The following is a 19,557-nucleotide window of genomic DNA, read 5'->3' as shown; positions in this document are numbered from 1 at the left end:
AACAGGAGTAATTTTTTTTTTCTGAATTGGTTTAATGGCAGAACTCAAGTATTGCAGTGGATAGAAAAAACATGCTGCACATAAGCTGCTGGTAATAACTTGCTATAGCATTCAGAGCAGCATGCTTTACAGTTGTATGGGAGCTGAAAGTTCTCACTGTACAGATATAAAATAATCCTGGTCGGCTGCTTGTGTACAGGGCTTAGCCTTGCAACCACATAAACTGGAGCTCTGTCCATAAATTAAGCACTTACTTGCCAAAGATTCATGAACAGCTTGGTTACAAGCTGCTGTGTAGACAGCCACAGTGTTTGGCTTGGATAAACACCCCACTTCTGGATATGTGAGAGGGGTAGTTCTGTGCTGGCCCAGATGATTTGGATGTAGGATAGCAGTTCATAGTCTGTGGCAGAAGACCAGGAGCTGGGAATCAGGACAATGCTGTAGTTTCCACACTGTGGAATCAAAAGAGGATGTCTGACCAAATCAGATCGGGTACCCAGGACTTTTGGAACAGTCAGGGTTGAAAACCATAAATCCAGTAATTTTATTGCAATTTAAAAAAATATGTTTATAAATCTGCCCCTTGTCTTGCCTTGGAAACTGTCAACGCTCAACTACATGCAGGCACAAATACGAGTTACAAGACCTGACATTGGTTTCTGTTTATTCCTCCTCCATTTTTGGTCTATAAACGTTATTTCACTTCCATGGAGGCAGAAGCTCATGTTTTATTGGCACCAATCCATGTGGCTGTGTGCAGCCACATGTATTTGGGAATGAAGTGTCATGCTGCTGTATTTTCCTGTCACCAGTGTCTCTCAAAGAAAGGACCAATTTGCTTTTGGGAGGTGCTATATAAACTTTTTTGGTTTAAGTAGTTGAAAATGCTATCTAATGAGAAAGAATATTCATTACAAAAACAAAGTGTTCCTTGTATTCCTGGTGTTACTTGCCAAACACACGGTGACGGAGAAGGAGCTGAATGGAACAGGTCCACATGGATGTAACATGGATAAATTGCTGTTGCTGAGGCGGTGAAAAAAGGGGAACTGAGCAGAAATTTTCAAAGAACAGAAAGTAAATATCCTGTATAGTTTCTGCTCCTGTAATCTGAATCTCTGTTCAGCAAAGTACTGACAAATCCCTGTTCAGCTAAGCGTTCAGAGATACTAAGGTTTTCAAGTCAGTGAAGGCACTGAGAGCAGCACTTCAAAGGGCTTTCAAAGTGTATTTGTTCTAGATACCTTGCACCTTAAAGGTCCATGGAGAATTTCCTCCTTAGTCCTTGTTAGTCCCTTTTCTTGGCTCTGCGATCTGTCTTGCATGGGTCTGCCTTAGCCAAGGCACAGCAGCACGTGCCAAAGAATTTTTCTGAACTGAGGCCTTTATGATATCACAGTCAAAAATGAAAAAAGGAATGATGGGGAGCAGTGACCAGAACACGGTTGTTGGTAGGGCCTAGCACACAGGTAAGTCAGGATGCCAAGCCAAGCCCAGTGCTCCTGGGGACATGGGCAGCAGCTGAGGAGCTTGCACTGGCTGGTGGGGCTGCTTTGCTTTGCGCAGACATTCCGTGTGAAACACACCGCAGAGACTTGAAGGTGTCACAGCGATTAACTGAGTGGGAACTTGAATGACAAAATGATCCCGTTACGCTGCTTAGGCTTGGCAGAAGGAGAAGTGTCGGGGTGCTGCTGCTGCTGCGGCGCGGTTCGGAGCTGTGGGAGTTTGTGACAGAGCGAAGCAGGTGTGAGCACTCCAGATCATGACTAAGTGACGTCTCAGCTGATGAAAGAGTGCTGTTTTGTTCCTTCCTTCAGTGTTTTCTTCCAAATATAATTTGCCTCCATTATGCATTTTTCTCTCTTACTTGCAGTTACTGATGGTTTGCAGTTTTGTCAGCCTATTCCTGCTGCAGGCATGAAAAGGGGGGAAATAGTCTTTGCTCTCTTGGTTAACCATCAGAGGCCTGGTCACCATGAGGCACTGCACAAGGGAGGAAAGCTCTTGGTTTGGGGAGTATGTCCTCTGAATGGAAGAAGATTGGCAGGGTCTGTCTCTAGCATACCTGGAGCTGGGAATGGAATCTAGGTCTCCTGAGTGCTTAACACAACTTCCCAGGTTCTAATAAGCACGTAGCCTTGTGTGGCAGTCTTTGCTGGCCTGCTGGTTTTTAATTTTTTTTATGCGTTATATATTTTAGCTACTGCACTCTGGAAATAACTATTACATTGGGGCAATTTCAGCTGGGGAATTTTACAACTTGGGTGTGCAAGTAAATGGAAAGAACATCTTCAAGACCTGAGGTTCCTAGTAGAAGCTGGGATTCTCTTCCTGATGCTTGTGGATTGACACAAAGTCTGGAGAAAGCAGGCTTACAAATGTCTTACTTAGGTTTCCAAAATTGCCCCAGGCTGCAGATTTGACTGTTTTTAAAATTGTGTTTCAGTATTGAACTCCCACACAGAGCGGCCATTAATGCAGCTGGCTTCTGTTTTCCTTATGCCAGGGAAAAGCAGAAAAGAGTAGGATGAGGAAGACCAAGGATTTTTCTTGCCCTTTTGCCCTGCAACCATTTCTTCTGTAAAGTACCAACTCATTTCTTAATCTGTGTAGGTTTACTGACCATTTCTCAAGGCACTGGGCCAGGATATTTGGAACAGCTGGCACAAGTCATTAAGAATAGAAGCTCCTTCATTACACCTGCAATTGGGATTTCCCACTGCCTCTCAAAGGTATATGTTTGACTTCTGGGTGAACAGATCTGTACTTATTAGTTGAAGCTTTTTAGTCATTCTTATTTTCCTCATCTAAAAATATGTTCGTAAAACCAACCACTTACTTTTTTTGAATGTACTGGGTTTGTGTGGCAAGGTTTGGCTACTGGTGGGAGGCTACAGGGGTGACTTGTGTGAGATGCTGCCAGAAGGCTCCCCCATGCCCAACAGGGCCAATGCCAGCTGGCTCCAAGATGGACTAGCCAGAACCAGCTGTCCCCAACTGGCCAAAGGGATATTCCAGACCACGTGGTGTCTGCTCAGCAATAAAAGCTAAGAGGAAGGAGAAGCAGGGTGGCATTTGTTATTATAACAATTGTCTTCTGGAGAAACCTCTGCACATGCTGAAGCCTTGCTTCCTGGAAAGTGGCTGAATATTTCCTGCTGATGTGAATGAGGGAATAAGTATTTTCCTTTCCTATGCTTCCACATACAGCCTTTGTTTTTGATTTATTAAACTACCTTTATTACCCATAATTTTTAAAAATCTTATTTTCTTCTCCCTGAGTCCTGTTGAGGAGGGAAGTGATAGGGCAACTTGGTGGGCACCTGACATCAACCCACCACACTGAGACTTTCAGACTGTAAGAGACAGATTTTCCTATTCAAGTGTGCAATTTAAGAAGCACTCTGTATGCTGCCACTATCTGTTGTACAAAGTCTGTCCTGTAAACAGTGAGGGCTCTTGAAAATGTGACCTTTAAACATGGAAATAAGAACGTGATTTTCAGTTAGCAACACACAATATGTGTGAGCACAAACCTGCTCCTCACATATATCTATACTATATACTACTAACCTTAAGCTTTGGGTGGGAAAGTGTATATTAATGTTCATTTTCTTGTCCAGTCAGAGTGCACACAGAATGCACTAGCATTTGCCTTAAAGCCTCTTTTGGCAGAATTTCCTGTAAAGAACTCAAGCAATGTATCTGGCTGGAGGATAGGACATTTTATATTACCATAAAATAAATGACTAAATTAGCCAAATTGTTGCCTAGTTCTGTAAATAAAACAGTGGACTGGTGGCCAAAGATTTAACTTTATTCAGCCTGACTTCCACTTAGTGTGCCTGCTTATTTCTAACCTGATTGTATCCCCTTAATGTGTTGCAAAAACAAGTACTTTTGTGTCATAAAATTAAAAATAATTCAGATGCCACTTGCATCAAACAGTTAAAAGGTACTACTTGGTGTAACTTAATTCAGTCACTTTTAAACAAGCATTTTGGAAGTGATACCAAACCTTTTGTGTGTTGGGGGTTTTGAGCAGATACCTACATTGTGGAAATTAAGATTTCTTTGGGTTCAGGTTGGCTCATATTGCTTTCTGCAGAGCATCTTGCACCTCCCAAGTATCTCGTACTGGCCCTTTGTAACAAAAGCAGTGTGAATTTGGCTGCTGCGTGTGCATTGATGTTGGACAGTGAAGTTGCACTATGAGTATATCTTTTGAAGCTAATTCTTCTGGTTATCCCACCTTACTGCACTTGAATAACGGAGTAGCTTCAGAGGGTGTATTTGGTTCATTTTTGGAGAAAACTAAATGGGAAGCTCTGTTCCAGGAGCACATATGGCACTAGTCTAGTCCAAGTGCCACATCCCAAACTGCGAGTGATGTGGCTCATGGGGTCCTTGGGAGCAGTTTCTTTGCCTTACAGCTTTGTTCCTAGACAGCTTACTTCTATTTCTGGTTGGTGGGAATAACTTGTGTAAGGTTGGTGGTGCTCATGTGGGCTTGGAGGACAATGCAGGCGCTGTGAACAAGCAGTGTATGGAGCAAAAGTGAATTCTGCTTCCATACATGCCTAAAAACAAGGAGGGCTGAGGACACAAAAGCTGAGTGTAGCCTTGGTCGCAGTGGCCATGAGATGGAGCTCAGGATCCCGAGTGGAGAAAGTAAAACAAAAAGCAGGATCACATTCCTGGACCTGAAATGAAGTGCCACTAGACATTTCTGGAGCTAAATAGGGGTTTGATTATATACACAACTGGAGAAGATGACATTGAAAATCAAATTTGCAAAACCTTTTAATGTGTTAATATTTGTGTCTAGTTCATAGTTTTCTTGGGAGCGCTGTTCTTTTACTGCTTTCTGCCAGAATAATCTATTAGGGCTTGGGACAAAAGACGTGTTTTGTTGGGGTCAGATACATGTGAAAGAGGGTGCTGGCTCTGGCTGTTGCTAGGCTACGCTTGTGTGCTCACATAGTAAAAGAAATTTTTATATGTTGGGAGTGTCAAAATATTTCACTTGATGCATGATGTCAGTCAATGCTGTTGTGTAATGAGTGGATGTGGTTAATTTTTCATGTGATTGGCAGTAGTTGAACTTGTTTCCAAGTCAGTTTAATGCCTGGTAATTGAAGGTAATGGAAATACTTTCTAGAAAAGGTATTTTTAAGTAATTAATAGATGTTTCTGAATCTGTGCTATAAAGGAAAACCCTACTTCTCACAAACCAAGAGAATTTGTTGATATTCAGGGATTGTTTCCTTGAGGAATGCATTCTGATAAGCAACAAATCAGGCAAAGGGTGCAAGAAACCTGTGTGTATGAAAAAAAAGAATAGTCATTACTCAAGTGCAAGCAGGAAATACACAGGAGATGGAAGCAGGGTCAGGCCACTTGGAATTAATATATAGAAATTGTCAGAGTAAATAGAAATGGGACAAGGAAGGCCAAGGTCCATCTGGAATTAAATCTGGCCAAGGTGTCAAGGACAACAGGAAGGGCTTCTTCAACTACGTCAGTAATGAGGAAAACTAAGGATAACGCAGGCCTGTTACTAAATGGAGGAGGGACCGTGGTTACAGAGGACACAGAGAAGGCAGAGGTGCTGATCACCCTCTTTGCATCAGTCTTCACTGACAAGATCAGCCCCCAGGAATCTCTGACCCAGAGACCAGAGTTAAGGGAATGCTGGAAGGAAGGCTTTCCTTTGGTCAAGGAGGATAGGGTTAGAGAACAGCTAGGCAAACTTGACATTCACAGGTCCATGGGCCTTGGTGGGATGCATCCATGGGTGCTGAGACAGCTGGAGGGTACCATAGCCAGGCTGCTCCTGGTCATCCTTGAAAAGTCAAGGAGATCAGGAAAAGTGTCTGAGGACTACAAGAAACCAATGTCATACCCAGTCTTCAGAAAGGGCATGGAGTACCCGTGGAGCCACTGGCCAGTCAGCCTTACCTCAGTCCCTGGAAAGGTGATGAAGTGCCTCATTTTGGAGGCCATCGCTGTCCACATGGATGGCAAGAATGTGATCAGGAGCAGACAGCATGGATTCACTTAGGCTAAATCATGCTTACCCAACCTGATTGCCTTTTACAATGAAACAACCACCTGGATGGATGAGGGGAGAGCTGTGGATATTGTCTGCCTTGACTTCAGCCAGGCATTCAACACTGTTTAGGAGGATGTTGTGAGAGACAAGCTCAGCAAGTGTGGGCTGGAGGAGTGGACAGTGAGGTGGGTTGAGAACTGGCTGAGTGGCAGATCCCAGAGGGCTGTAATCAGTGGCACAGGATCTCGTTGGAGGCCTGTCACTGATGATGTTCCCCAAGAGTCAAGACTTGGTCAATATTGTTTAACTTAATTCACCAATGACTTGAAGGGGTAGAAGAGCTTCCTCAGCAAGTTCCCTGCAGACACAAACCTGGGATGGTGCAGCCCTACCGAAGGACACTGACAGGGACCTTCTGAAAAGGCAAATGCAGGGTCCCAGGAGGTGGGGAATAACCAGGGTGGGGAGGAATAGCCCCCTGCACCAGCACAGGCTGGGAGCTGCTATGTTGGGAAGCAGCTCAATAGACAAAGACCTGGGGCCTGGTGGACAGCAAGCTGTCCATGGCCAGCAGTGCCCTTGTGACAAGAAGGCCAGTGGTACCCTAGGGTGCATTAGGAACAGCAGGTTGAGGGAAGTGATCCTGCCCTGTGCTCTACTCATGATCCTGCCTCTGGTGAGGCACATCTGCAGTGCTGTGTCCAGTTCTGGGCTCTTTGGTACAAGGGAGACGTGGAACTCCTGGAATGGATCCAGAGGAAGGCAAAAAAGATGACTGTGAAGAGTGCACCATCTCTCTTAGGAAAGGCTAAGGGAGCTGGGGCTGTTCATCCTTAAGAACAGATGGGTGAGAGGAGACCTCACTCACGGTTTAATAAGTACCTGAAGAGAGGGTCTCGAGGATGGAGCCAGGCCCTTCTCAGTGGTGCCAACCAACAGGCAGAAACTGATGCACAGGAATTTTCAATTGAACATGAAGAGGAACTTTACTGTATGAGTGAGTGCCTTGAAACAGGTTGCCCAGAGAGGTTGTAGTCTCCCTCACCAGAGATTCTCAAGAACTGTCTGGATACAGTGCTGTACTATGTGCTCTAGGGCACAGCTGCTTGAGCAGGGACATTGGACTAAATAATTCACTGTGGTACCTTCCAGCCTTTTCTCATTCTTTTATTATGATACTATGCAAATATCTTAATTCACTCTCTGAAAGGGAATAATCCATTTTTTCTGTGAATTTGCATTTCTTACGAAGTCCAGCAATTTAGGAATAGCAGCAATTGTGAATAAAGCAGGTCTATTTTTATTAAAAGAAATGTAAATTGGATGTCTCATTTAAAACTCTCAAAGTGTTTTATATAGAATGTGTCATTGTCTGTCCTAGCTTCAGTATGAATCAGCATCAGGTTTTTCAGTGTATATCTGTATTACTGCTATTTGTGTCTCTGTTCAGGAATTCAGGGTAAAGGGAGGGCAAGCTTGCATCCTTTTACCCCGACAAGAAAATGGAACAATGCATGGAATGCAAAAAGAGTTAGAGTCTTCTCTGTGAATGTTCTTTCATCACATGTTATTGTCCTTGAACATCTATTCTGGGTAATCACTGGAAGACTTCATAAGATCTTGAGGGGTAACTGAGCAGTCCCGCTTCCCTAATTCAAATGAGCTGCTCTGCTCTCAGTGCAAGTCTCTCGCTTACACTGCATGGGGATAACTTCAATGTCTTCCTGATGTTGTCCTTGTGTCTGTCTGGGGAGAAGTCAAAGTGATTTCTTGGAGCAGTCTTGCAACACTTGTATTTTTTGTTTCAGCCCTGTGTTATTTCATGATTAAGCTAAAAGCCACATTAAGGAATACCTATGGGTTAAGTCACTTATAGAACAGTATGGTTTGTCCTCTGTGGGACTTCTGGGGTTTTGTTTGTTTGTAGGCTTGATGTCTGTCTAGAATCACTTGTGATGCTGTGAGGCCATTAATGCAGGAGGCACAAACCCATTATGTAACATGGTTTTCTGAGTCACAGAATGTTAGGGTTGGAATGGACCTTAAAGATCATCTACTCCCAACCTGCCGCTGCCATGGGCAGGGACACTTCCTACCGGACCAGGCTGTTCAGAGTTCCATCCATGGCTTTGAACACTGCCAGGGTTGGGGCATTCATGGTTTTTCTGGGCAACCTGTTCTGGTGCCTTACCATCTCTGCAGTAAGGATTTTCTTACTGATATCTATGGTAAATTTCCCCTTTCAATTTGTACCCATTACTCTGTGTCCTGTCACTACAGTTCCCGAGAGAGTCCTCTGGCTTCCTTGTGGGGCCCCTTCAGATACTGGAAGGTTGATGTGAGGTCTGCACACAGCCTTCCCTTCTCCATGCTGAACAGCCCCAGCTTAGCTCCTTACAAGGGGTGGTGTAGCTTCACCATAGGCTGCACATCTATTCCTTTCCTGCTGCTTCTAAATCAGGTGGGCTTTTCTTGCTCACAGTAATATCATTTGGCTTTGAAATTCACCTGCTGCAAGGTTAAAGCTGTGAGTCTGTGGAAACTATGGTGTGTCTCTTCTTGCTTAATGCATCTAGATAAAATAGGAAATAACACCCTGTCTAAGGAGTTTTGTGTTGCTGCTCTTGAGCATCAAGCTTCTGCTTTTGCTTGTGGACTTAGCTGAACCCAGAGGTGACATGTAGAAGATATTTCTCAAAGCTTTCATCTGAGCTCTGCAGTGCTGCTGCGTTTGCCAGTGAAGGCTCCTGGGGAGGTAATGAAGGACTGTTAGAAGCATTAAGTGCTCTGTGGGAAACCAGCAATACCTCGTGTGCTGACAAACATGTAAGCTAGAAGATCAAGTCTTTGCTTCCCCTGCATTTTAAAGAAGGGCAGTGAGCAGGGAATCCCTGAGAAGTTCAGCATCATGAAGGAAAAAAATCCAGTCTTTTCCCAATCACTTTTGATGGTGTTTATTTCAGGTTCTTTGTTTAAAAAGATAACATTTTAAGGATCCAATATCTAAACCGTAAATATTCTTGGTAAGTAAGAATTTTTGTCTTGAATTCAGTTCTATCTGTTTGCTGCCTTCTGGTATGGATAGAGGGAGAGTAAAGTGACAGCTGTAGGAATTTTGCTAGAAGTGACATTTCAAGTGAGTTTTGCCTATGAGGATGGCTACCAGCTTCTCCTCATGCATTGCTTGAGAGATAATGGGACTGTCACAACATTCATATCTACTGCCTTTTGTTTACATTGTTTAGTGTGCATGATCACTGGAGCTCATAATTAGAAAATAAGTTCCTTTTAGGAATATGCCTTATAAAACAGAACTCAAAATTAGTATCATTACGAATTACCATGTGTATGACCTCAACAAATATGAGCACCTAGCCATTGTTTGCTTTTTTCCTTTGCAATCATCATATTATTCCCCTTGTGACCCTTAAATGTTGGCCTGATTTTGACTTCTGTAGGTAATTGTCTAATACAGTTCTTTTGGAAGGGAAGCTAACCTCCAAGTTAATTTTGCTCTCTGAAGTGTTCAGCTTCTTAGGCAGATCTATATTTAAAGGCTTGGGTTCTTGCTGTAATGATTAAACCACTGGGGAATATTGTACTCACAGAAGTGACCACATTCACTTGCTCGCTCATTCTGATTAACCTCCTGTGGAAAGATGTATTTCAAGATGCAGTGTTCTTGTGGTTTTTGTCCATCCTCGTTTGTTCACATGTCGCAGTACTGATTTGTGCTTTGGTTAGTGTTTGTGTAGGCCAGACCCCTTGGTAGTCTGATCTGTGCGTGGGACTGTGAGCTCACTGGTTTTGTGTGTGTGTTTTGACTGCTGGAAATTCTCTTGGTACATGCATTCAAATCGACTCTCTGTCTTGCAATTACTATGTTGGCTCTTTTGATGAGAACCAAAGGTGTCCCATGGGGGAAGTGTTGGCAGAGGGCAGCTTTGGACGCCTGCAGCAAGGCTGTTTGTAGCCTAATTCCCCTCATTTCCATTTGATGGCACAGTACCAGGCATGTTCTAAGACTTTGATGGTCAATTAATTTGTTCTTTTCTGTTCTTGAATTGGAAGCTAATTGAGTAATTGTGAAGGGTGCCAGATTAAACTCAGTTTTTGCTTGGAGTGCCAGGGAAAATGCCTTTCCCTCACCTATTTCATTGGGAAACGCCTTTCCCTCACCTATTTCCTTGGGAAACTACACTTGAAAAAAATAAGCTTCCATGATCATGCTTTTTGTGATGTTGTCAGGCATATGCAGACAATTACAGCATACTGGTAACGTTTGACTCTGTCAGCCAATTCTAATCAAATTTGTCAGAAGGTGGGGGTCCCATCTTTTCACCCAAGTAACCTCCTGGAATCCTTCAGCTTTGTGAAAGAGCTGACCTTACTGCAGTGGTGGCAGCACAGAAAAGTCTAATAGATTCCAGTGTCCTTGTATGTTTTGGACATGAGAGACTCAAAGTTTGACTCTCCTTGTGAACATGTTTTGTGAGTGTATATTACTGTTTTCCTCCTCCTCTTCTTCCTTTTTTCAAAATACAGTCTTGGCTTTAAGGAAGAGGTCTGAGGCTGCAGTTTCTTGACACTCTAAAGCAACATATTTGTCAGCATTTCAATTGTGTTTTCTTGCTGCAGTGATAAAGATGAGTAATTTTTGATTATGATCTGGCATAAAAGGGGGGAAACATTTTCTTATTCAAAACTCACAGCAGGATCAGTCTGTGTGCCTTAACTGAGGATGCTTGTAACCTGTTTTGGTGAGTGCTGATGACTCTCTTGCACTGCCTTGAATAAAGTTCTCTCTCTTGCTTCATGATAAACAATGTTGTCTGATTTTCATGGAAGTCAGCCACCACTTTTTTTTTTTTTTTTTTTTTTTCAGACCACTGGCTTGTATGGCCATGGGACAACAGACAACATAGACAACATGTGTTATCCCAGTGCTGAGGCCAGTCAAACAATTCAGGAATTGCAAGATTCATGTTTGCCCCTATAAAGTGGTCTGCCTCCCTTGCAGCTTCATGGCACACATGAGAGCACGGACATTGTTAACTCTTGCTTTGGTGAAATGTGGGGTTGTGGTTTGGATTTGGTTTTTTGGGATGAGAAGAGGCTATAAAAATGCAGGGTATGTTACTGTGGAATTGGAATACGGTCCTGGAAAGGGAAATACAGCCTTGCTAGGAGGCAGTGGGTGTTGTAGTCTGCCCTCCCCCATGTTCCCCCTTGCATCACAGACGGGAATGATCATGAAGGGAGGGAAGGAAGATGGTCAGGCTTTCATAATTTGATAGGTTTTTCAAGAAAAATCTTGTACTCCATTATATGTGCAATAGTTTTTCTTCTTTGCAGTATGTGACATCCCATTTCTTGACCTCCCTCTCACCACCACGCTTACATACATTCATCTTTTTGCTGAGAAGTCCTGGCTGTTGGTTGAGTTGGTTTTGTTTTTCCCCCCATTTAATGTAAAAATTTTTCCTTTTCTGATGTTTTATTGCTATCACTTTAGGAAATGCTTGAAAAATATATTTTTCACCAAAAGTACCTGCTCTTGTTTAGGATTAAGTGAACAAGATGGAATAAAGAGGATATATGTTGCCTTCCTGCTTTCTAAAGAGCATTGATGTATTTTGGGACTTTGTCACTCCACCATCAGTACATGAATTCTGTATCAGTTGTCCAAAGATACTTGTAGAAATCTTGCACCAATATACTTCCTCAATTTCTGGACTCCTTTTTCTTTTGCTTATGAGAAAATAAGGTCCTTTGCACAATTTTGTAAAGGAAAACGTAGTAGGGGAACCTGAGAACTTTGAGGAGAGGCAGATTGTTAGCTTTAGAGATAGCTGGATGTTGCTGCTGACTTAGGAGTCGCAGTTCCTCTTCAGATGTTCCATGGGGCAGACGTCTATTTCTCCACTCCTGCTAACTGCAGATTTTTCTTTAGGCCCTTTTCTGGAGAGTTCTGTTCTGGGGAAGATGCTGATTTTAACAAAACAGGAACACATGGGCAGCCTCACGAGAGAGTGTCTCTGGAAGTGCAGGAGTGAGGTGTAGGAAAGGAAGGAAAGGTCTCTGCTGTGGACAGTGGTGGCTTGCAGTGGTGCCTGGAATGTGTCACAGCTATGTCTTGAGTAGAACGTGCCTCTAAGGAGGAGGTAGTAGCAGCTGTCCAGTGCTAGCTGGGGTGTCTTGCCCGTAGGAGTGTCTGCAAGGACTTCCCAAATGAAGGTTGCTTCTCTTAGCTTTGAGATTGTCTGCGGGTGTCAAGGAAATAACAAAGGTAGTGCTTTTTGTTTTCATAGTTAGAGGTTACAAGCAGAAGCAGCAGCAGCTACTGTGGATGTACTGCAATATGACTTGGAGAGAGAAGGTGCCAGGGGAGTTTGTAGTATCTCTTCCCCTCCCCCTTCTCCTGTGTTTGAGATGTTTCCTTGCTGCCTGCTGGGTAGCTGGTATGGGATGGCACAAGAGTAGAACAGAGCAAGTTCTGTGGAAGTACTGACAGCTGATGTCAAACACAGCAAGAAGCAGTGATTCAGGAACAACCCTTCTGTCTTAACCACGTACTTCTCCTGAATTCTTGAGTTTCAGTGTTGATGCCATTGGTTCCTAGTTCATGTGATGTTCTACCAGGCAACACAAGAGGTGACAAATGAAGTAGTAGGAGTTTCCTTGACCAGTGATTATTGCAGTGTCTGACATGGCCTTGCAAGCTGGCAGATTTCGCCCAGTGCAGGGAGTAGGACTGCAGTAACTGAAGAGAGCCTGCTCCCAGCTTGTCCTGTCTGATGGTGGTTCAGCTTTGGGCAGTCACGACTGTGCTGAGGCAAGGAGTGACAGCTGACTGGCTGTTCTCTGAAGAACTGTCTTCCTGTTAGTTTTCTGCTTGTCCCCAAGGCAGAGAGGATGTTGGTGTGTTGGGTGTGCAGTCTGACCACTTGTTCTTGGGAGGTAGCTGGCCTGGTGTCAGTTGTTAATACCTGTGGTAAAGGTTTAGAGGAAGAAGAGTCTGGTGGTTGATGTATGAAGAGTTGTCCCTAGGAAGGTAAATGTGAATTCCTAAGTGAATCCTACGTGCTCCGCACCTGACTTATCGCTAGTACAGCAGGCAGAATAATGAAACTGTAAGGGTATTTCAGTGGACTAGTTAGAATATGAAGCAAGAGCTGATGAAATCTAATAAATAAAGCATCTTGATCCATTAAAGCCTTCGCCTTCACTGAAAATATTCATATTCTTAAGTTCTTTGTTGGATTAGGGTAATATCCTCTAAATAACCTGGCTGATAGAACAAAGGAAGAGAATTTTAGGAAAGTATAAGCAATCAGCAGTAGTAGGAATTTTTCTTTTCTTTTCAGTTGGCTCCTGAGGTTAAAATGACAGGAACCAGATGTAAAATAGCAGATATGTTTAGGACTTGAATTCACTTTGTCAATTACCATGTCGTGTTTCTGAGAGAACGGGAGGCAGAAAGAGCTGTGTGCTCTGCCAAATGGGCAGGAATTTTAAATTGTCTTCTGTTTCTCACTTTTGAGAAGCCAAATCAAAAATACCTGTTGCTTGCGCAAGTATCTCTGGCTCATCGACTTGAAGATGCTTTCCCAAAGGAAGACTGGTGTTCATAGTTACTAGATAGTGTGCAGTGCCTGTTATCTACAAGTAATTGAAGTTCTATAAACGTTCTAGAAAACATAACTTTAGAAACCCCCTTATTTCCAATGGAAACCTTAAACAAAAGCTGTTTTAGGCTACTATTGTATTAGTGATACTATAATTAATTTGCTGTTTCCTGCCTCTTATTTACAAGTTGGAAGCTCAGCCAAAATACGTTTGGAAGATGAACAAAAGGGTTTGATTTGCCAAGAGACACAACCTCTTTTGGGGCAAAGAGTGAACCATCACTTTCTGGTCTTTCTCTTGAAAAACACTCCCTTCTCATTGCTGTAGGTCTCACTCAAACTACTTTCCTGCCCCTTCTGTTTTGCTAGAGACTGGGTTTGCAAATTATGACACTTACTAATATAGCAGGCTGGAAAGGAGGGATGCTGATGGAACAGTGCTTGGGATGTTGTGAAAGTGTCTCTTTTAGGACTGTTTATCTAAATGTTTAAGGAATATCCCAGGAAAAGGATGATCAATGTACATTACACAAAGAAATCTCTTCCCATTAAAAATCTCTGATCCCTGTCATTATTTGTATACCACAGCTAACTAGAGGTCAGAAAGGTACTGACTGCGTAACTTTGGTGTGTTGTTTTATTTTTAAATCAGCTCCCTTTTTTGGAACCTCTGAGTTCTGATTAGATAGAGTCCTGCAGGAAATGCAGGTGTTGCCAGGTGGAGTGGAGAAGGACATGGACTTGTTTGCAAGCGTTGGGCTGACCAGACCACAGTGTCTCTCTCTGGAGCAGCTAACTCTCTGGTTGACTGAGAGCTTTGTTTCCTGGCTTCCTTGGACTTCCACCAACCCAACCAGAAAAATTACAAAGCTGAGTCTCACAGAAGAACAAAATCTTCTGAGTGAAATGATTTAAGTACATGTGTTACAGTTAGGCAGTATCAGGGTGTAAGGGAAGAGGGGAGCAAGAGTCAGTTCCTGAAGAGACGTGCTTGCTTCTGCCTCGGAGATGATGTGAGAGCTAAATCCCTTTCCTAAAGGGAAGGGTGTCTTTCTGAATCCTGTTAGCTGGAAGGCAGGTGCTGTGGGGAAAGTCCTTGCATTGGATAAGTTTGTGTTCTGTCTGTGCATAGGGCCCTTCCAATCCTCTGTGTGTTTGTGTGAGATGGCTCTCAGGGGACCTTAATGTTGCGGTTACCATGGAAGCCAATTCAAAGGGGATTGTCATGCCATCAGAAGTAAAAGATACGTGTAAATCTGTGCTGGCATTTTGCAGATGTTTGGGATTTTGAATATTTCTTGCAAGAAAAGTATTTCTATTATTTATATAGGAATATTACTTCTTTGCATATAATATTATTATTATCATATTATTTGCATGTAATATTAAGCATTTCTGAAATCAGCTTGCCTCTGTTATAGACAGGACAGATAGACAATTCGAAGTGAGTGCAGTAGAAGAATTTTAACTCAAGATAGATGTTTCTCCTGGGAATTGTTCTGTGTGTTTGTAGTGTTTCTGAGCTGGTTCTATCTCATGCCTGTGGTGCACTCATCAAAATCTAAGCAGAATCTTTTCTCCTTGCATATCTTCATCCTTTCCACTGTCCTGCTTGTGTTGGCTGACACTTTCACGTGCCAAAATTCTCAAGAAAAAATCCTCAGCTGAGACTTGGAGGTGCTCATTCTAGAGAAGCCACTGTGATAAAGCACAATATGTTATGCACTTTGGGCTTGTTTTTTCATCCATGGAAATCAAATGGTTATTCATGCTGGACCCCTACAGTTTAAAACATCTGCTTGTAACCAGAACTTGCTCAGTGACTTTGGACTTAACAGCTTGGGGGCTGAGCTCTGGACCTCCAGGATCTCTAGGTTCCTGTGCTGACAGTGCTTCTAGCACTCATAGCATCTCAGGCCACCAGCGTAGCAGAGATGGCAGATGTGCTTCTTTGGAAACTTTTTTGTGTGAAGTTATATCAAATCTCTAAATTTTAATTGCTAATTTATTTGAGAAAGAACAGTTTGACCTACATGTGGGACTCAAACGTGACTTTCTGACTCTAGGAAGACTTTTTATTGTTGAGAATCTGAAATAGTATTAGCACTACAGGGATGTTGTTGTCTCTTTTCTTGTAACTTTCTTTTTTTATATTGGTAATGTGGACTCTTAATTCTTCATGAAGAAGAAAGCTGCATCAACAGGTTGGGAGCTAGGAACTGTTTTATCAGTTGCTGTTTGTAGGTCCACTGGGGAATTACTGGAGAGCCCTTTTTGAGCAGAACAGATAAGGGTTTTTTTAATGCCCTCCCTCTACGATTGTTTTTTTAATTGTTCTTGAGGATTTTTTTTTTTTTCAATACAGAAAAAATTTTGGTCTGTGAAAAGAATTTTTAGTATTAAGGGCTGTAGATTTTTATGACTTCTCAAAAAAGAGTAAGAAAACCCTCAGTCACCTCTGGAGACTATTCTTGTCCTATGCAGGAATTCTGAATTGAAAAATCTAATTCTTTGTTCCAGTGTTATTGGAATTGTTTAATTTGGTTTTGCTCATTTCTTTGGAGGAAGTGTTTTCTCTGCATCAAGCGCACAAGCTATTAAGAAAACCTTACTGTATCGTTCCCTAGACATGGCATTTTCATAATAACATTACTATCCCAACAACTTCATCAAGATTTTATCAAATGCTCTAGGCAGGCCTGTTTCAGGATGTAATGATGGAGATGTGTGTACCTCCTTGGTGAGGATGCCAAATTACAGTAAGAAGTAGAGTATTGCTAAGTAATTGGAAAGAGTTGTTCCAGTTCAAGAAGACTGTAAGCTTTTATGCAGGTCACATGAAAATGAGAGTCTGCAAAACAGAGAGGAAACAAAGTCTGATATCCTGTATTCAATAATAAACTGATAGTTCCTCTCATGCAGGAATTCCAAAATACTTCACAAGCATCAGTGAATGGTCTGGTTGTACAGTCATGGTGTAATTCAGCACTTGTATATATTGTCAAAACTTCCAAGGACATTTATGGTAGGACAGCTGCTGATGAACGGTTCATACCCAGGGAAGTGGTTGTGTCACCATCCCTGGAGGCATTTTAAAAATATGTAGATGTGACAGTGCTGGGTTAATGGTTGGGCTTGATGATCTTAGGTCTTGTCCAGCCTAAACTGTTCTGTGATTTGGCATTTAGTTCAGTGGAATATTGTTACAAAAGGATAAAGCCATTCTTTGCAGAAGAGAGTATTTTAGTGGAAGGGAGAGGACGATACTGGTTCTAGTCTGTGAAGTGAACTTTTATTGAACACGATGTGCCTGAGCACCTTTCATTCAGGGCACACGATTTCAGCTTCCAGCAGAAGCTGTTTGTACCTGTTTAGAAGCTGCTCCCTCAAAACAATGCTTACTGCTGTGCATGTGATTCTCCCTGAGGGAAGAGAGAATCAACTGCGCATCGGATATTAGCTGCAGCACTTAGTGCACTGCTGGGAGCCACTGGGATATGACAGCGATACTGGCAGTGTCAGAAGCGCTGCAGCAGAGTGAGGAGCTGTCTGTGCCAGCAGATGTGTTTGATGCTCACCACAGTATTTCTCTAGAGCACCACTATGGATAAGCACCTAAGCCAAAAGCATTTTTGCTCCACAGCCCCCAGCTACTCTGTAAATACAGCTAGAGCACCTTGTGGCTCCAACAAATGCCAAAAAACAGAGAGGTAGCTCTTTTTAAGAGTCAGGCAAGCTATCTCTGCCAGGAAAACTCACCTCAGCATAGCTGGCAAACTTCCTGCTTCCCTGTGCTGTTTGCTGCTTAAAGCAAGCTTGACTTACTAAGCTAATACAACACAATTTCTTGATTGATTTTTACGGACAGGATTTTTTACAAAACCTGCTTTGGGATTTAGGAACCCACTTGTCACTGGCTTTCCTTGGGGCATAAGCATTGATTCACTGTGGCTATCTGGAGAGAGTGGTAATGCTGTTACAGCATCCTTCTGAAGATGCTGGCAGTGCTGTATAAGCAGTTCATGAGGCCTCACAGGCAAGGGAGAAAAATGGTTTGCCTTTTTTTCAACTGTGTATCTGTGAGGGTAAAAAAGGCTGCCTCCATAGTGCTGGCAGAGTAGACTATAGCAAGGGTTTGGGGTTTGCAGTAGCAATTGAAGAATGATTGTTGATACTGCAAGGGGTGCTGGTGGCAGAGTACCTGCCTTGTATACCAGATTTTTGGTCACTATTTCTTACGTAAAATTCTGATGCTTACTCTAAAGTCAACTGTAGTTACATGGTTTTTTGGAAAACAGGAAAGATACTGAAAGACTATGGGTTTTCCATTTTTTTCCCCTATAACAAAGCTACTCTGTCCAATCTGGGCTTTTGATTTTCAAATTCATTTCTGAAAGAATTTTCCAATAGAGAATTTCTATTCCTAGCCATGAAAGACTGAGCTTTAGAAGTACTGTTTTCATTTAAGAAATTTGATCTGTAAAAATGCTACCTCTGCATGGGCACTGTATGTTAGCACTTTGGGCACGTTCCTGTGCTGATTTCTTGTCAAAGATAGCTTTTTCCTTATGTCTTGTTCAAAGAGTCTTTTACTTATTTTTGAGGCCTGAAGCCAGTACTGTTGTAAAATATGATAATGTCTTCAAACTGACAATTACCTGGAGATATTTTTTCTTGGATAAATTTCTCTGCCATGACTTCTGTCCTGTGTGCAGAAAAAAGGCAGCAGTATAATTCTTACCTGCTCTCTGTTTTGTTTAACCCTGTTTTATAGAAACCCTTCTTCAAGGATCACAGTCATGCATTTGAATTGGGACATCTGATCTCAGCTGTGCTGGAAGGGCAACATAAAAATGACAGAAACGAGACAAAGTGTAGTGTGAACAAGCTCCAGTAGCTTAGTTTTGAAAAGCTTTGTTCAAGGTATCACATAAATATGACAGAAGGTAGTTTTATGGTTTAAAAAATAAAGAGAGAATTATGTAGGTAATCTTTGCAACCAAGTAAAAATATCATAGTACACAGAAATTGAAGTGTTACAGCTTTCTATGATCTAAAATGACATCTAATCTTAGTCAGTTGGTGAAACAACACTTGAGCATTTTGTTTATAGTGATTGCTTTTTTTATCACTTAAGAACAAAGTGGTGTTTTGAAAACCTTCATAATCTGGCAAATAAGGCAATTCAGGTAATAGGTAAAATCTCTGAAGATCAAGGTAACTTAATGCTTTACATCATATTTATAATTGGCCCAGACCTTTATTTTAATGTTCTGGTTCTAAGTCTGAAAACTGCTTTGGGGAGAGGAGTTACTTGGACTGAAGTAATTTTCTGTATAGAACCTAAATGTGTGTTTTGCCTGTTATCTGAGATTTTAAAATTTTTTTTCAAATCAAGAAGTTGCTTTTCTTTAAAAGGAGATGCTTGACTAACAGGGACTGGGGTGTCTGCGGAGCAGTTTCTTTTCTCGTCAGCGTAAAACCTTCAGCTTTTGTTAATTCTGTGTAACTAAAGCTGTCTACAAATCTAAGGACATCTGACAAGTTGTTTAGGGCTTTCTTCTGCAGGTGACAGGGGAAGGAGAAGGGAGATTCATCCCACCCCAAATAGGGCTGTTGAGGAATACACTTGGAGCAGGTAGCTGGATGTGCAGCTGCTGTGAGAGCTGCAGGTTGTGCCCTGGGTGGGGGACACGGTGAGAGCCCCAGGCAAGGGGCTGTGACCTGGTGCTGGCCCTTTGCATGACAAAGTGTGACCTGTGGCCAGGTGCCTGGGCTCAGCAGGATGACACCCTTACAGTCTGTGGGCTCAATAGTTGAGCATGTAGGGAGTGAAGGGGGGGCCACTGGAGATGCCTGCTGTCAAGG

The 19,557-nt window shown here is 42.5% G+C and overlaps 1 protein-coding gene across 9 annotated transcripts in view; it reads left to right on the top strand.

Annotated features, from left to right (window-relative positions):
• TSPAN4 (tetraspanin 4) overlaps positions 1 to 19,557 on the top strand; it is a 415,251-nt gene that overhangs the window by 16,310 nt on the left and 379,384 nt on the right. The window contains exon 2 of one of the 9 annotated variants that reach the window (XR_010080528.1): positions 2,620 to 2,738. The exons of 7 other annotated variants lie outside the window; for them this stretch is intronic. The gene's annotated coding sequence lies outside the window, so the exon portion shown is untranslated. Of the gene's footprint in view, positions 1 to 2,619; positions 2,739 to 19,557 lie in introns of those variants that run through there. One more of the 9 variants, XM_063398242.1, reaches the window with a different exon arrangement.

Source organism: Prinia subflava, chromosome 5, assembly GCF_021018805.1.
Source record: "Prinia subflava isolate CZ2003 ecotype Zambia chromosome 5, Cam_Psub_1.2, whole genome shotgun sequence".
Classification (NCBI taxonomy): Eukaryota; Metazoa; Chordata; class Aves; order Passeriformes; family Cisticolidae; genus Prinia; species Prinia subflava.
Note: the sequence above shows the minus strand (reverse complement) of the source record. Positions and strands in the feature narration are given on the sequence as shown.